Source organism: Rhodamnia argentea, chromosome 6, assembly GCF_020921035.1.
Source record: "Rhodamnia argentea isolate NSW1041297 chromosome 6, ASM2092103v1, whole genome shotgun sequence".
Taxonomy (NCBI): Eukaryota; Viridiplantae; Streptophyta; class Magnoliopsida; order Myrtales; family Myrtaceae; genus Rhodamnia; species Rhodamnia argentea.
The window spans coordinates 11,803,311-11,805,810 of NC_063155.1; positions in this window are offsets into that span (position 1 = coordinate 11,803,311).

Below are 2,500 nucleotides of genomic sequence, written 5' to 3' on the forward strand. Positions count from 1 at the left end.
GCCAGGGTCGCTCGGCCACCGTGGCCGGCTCGCTCGGCCACAGTGACCCGTTCGCTCGGCCATGAGCTGCCTCGCTAACGATGCGTGAGCCATGCCGAGCCGCTTGGCATGGCCAAGCGAGATATTTCATGATTTATGTGGAGCGGCCTCGCGATCCATGAATCGGGAGTAACGGCCGAGGGATCGATGCATGCATGAATCGATGGCCGAGGAGCGAACGATGCGTGAGCCATGCCAAATGGCCGGGCGATCGATTCGTGAGCCATGCCGAATGGCCGGGCGATCAAAGCATGAGTTATGCCGAATGACCAAGCTATCGGCTCATGAATCATGCCGAGCGATCTATGAATCGATCCATGTGCGTGAACCGAGCGGCCGAGTGATCCATGAATCGTGAGTAACGGCCGAGGATCGATGCATGAGCCATGCATGATCCATGTGCGCATCATTCGAAGCGTCCTCGCGATCCATGAATCGTGAGTGAGGGCTGAGGGATCGATGCATGAGCCATTCCGAACCTCTCGGAATGGCCAAGCGCGATTTCATGAATCGATGCCCGGCGCACGGGGTGGCTTATGCCGAACGGCCGAGCGAAACATGAATCGTGAGGAACGGCCGATCGATCGATGCGTGAGTCATGCCGAACGGCCGAGCGATCGATGCATGACTCATGCCGAACGGACGTGCGATCGATTCATGAATCATCCCGAGTGGCCGGGCAATCGATGCATGAATCATGCGGATTACGAGCGCCCGGCCGATCGATCGATGCGTGAGCCATGCCGAACGGCCGAACGAAACATGAATCGTGAGGAACGGCCGATCGATCGATGCGTGAGTCATGCCGAACGGCCGAGCGATCGATGCATGACTCATGCCGAACGGACGAGCGATCGATTCATGAATCATCCCGAGTGGCCGGGCAATCGATGCATGAATCATGCGGATTACGAGCGCCCGGCCGATCGATCGATGCGTGAGCCATGCCGAACGGCCGAGCGAAACATGAATCGTGAGGAACGGCCGATCGATCGATGCGTGAGTCATGCCGAACGGCCGAGCGATCGATGCATGACTCATGCCGAACGGACGAGCGATCGATTCATGAATCATCCCGAGTGGCCGGGCAATCGATGCATGAATCATGCGGATTACGAGCGCCCGGCCGATCGATCGATGCGTGAGCCATGCCGAACGGCCGAGCGAAGCATGAATCGTGAGGAACGGCCGATCGATCGATGCGTGAGTCATGCCGAACGGCCGAGCGATCGATGCATGACTCATGCCGAACGGACGAGCGATCGATTCATGAATCATCCCGAGTGGCCGGGCAATCGATGCATGAATCATGCGGATTACGAGCGCCCGGCCGATCGATCGATGCGTGAGCCATGCCGAACGGCCGAGCGAAACATGAATCGTGAGGAACGGCCGATCGATCGATGCGTGAGTCATGCCGAACGGCCGAGCGATCGATGCATGACTCATGCCGAACGGACGAGCGATCGATTCATGAATCATCCCGAGTGGCCGGGCAATCGATGCATGAATCATGCGGATTACGAGCGCCCGGCCGATCGATCGATGCGTGAGCCATGCCGAACGGCCGAGCGAAGCATGAATCGTAAGGAACGGCCGATCGATCGATGCGTGAGTCATGCCGAACGGCCGAGCGATCGATGCATGACTCATGCCGAACGGACGAGCGATCGATTCATGAATCATCCCGAGTGGCCGGGCAATCGATGCATGAATCATGCGGATTACGAGCGCCCGGCCGATCGATCGATGCGTGAGCCATGCCGAACGGCCGAGCGAAGCATGAATCGTGAGGAACGGCCGATCGATCTATGCGTGAGTCATGCCGAACGGCCGAGCGATCGATGCATGACTCATGCCGAACGGACGAGCGATCGATTCATGAATCATCCCGAGTGGCCGGGCAATCGATGCATGAATCATGCGGATTACGAGCGCCCGACCAGCGGCATCCATCGGCCTATCCCAAACCAGATTTTGAGAAACTAACATCTTTCTAAACCCTTTCGAAAGAAAGGAAGAAAAGGGGCCATGAGAAACACCACAAAAGAAATAACTTTTCAAAAGAAACGCAATTCTATCATTTGGATCATGAGAAACTCATATATAAATTGAGGCAAACTAAAAAGGAAAAAGATGAGGATAATCAGTAATGGGACGATTGTTGGATAGTCCATTCACATTCACATTCAAATCCTATGGAATGGATCCGATGAGCAAATCGTACCAAATCGAATTCGTAAAGAGCATGAGGATATTTCCGCTAACTTGGGCACTCAAGTCATGAGTGGCCGAACCAAGGTTACATGACTTGAGCCGAAACACGAGGAAAACGGCGTTTTTGGGGATGCAGCCAAGGCCAAACCGCTACGGCGGTTTGCAGCTGGATTAGTCTCGAAAAGTTAGGCGAAATCAAAAAAAAAATTTGCCCCAAACGGACGCCCGAGCGACAAGACGCGCC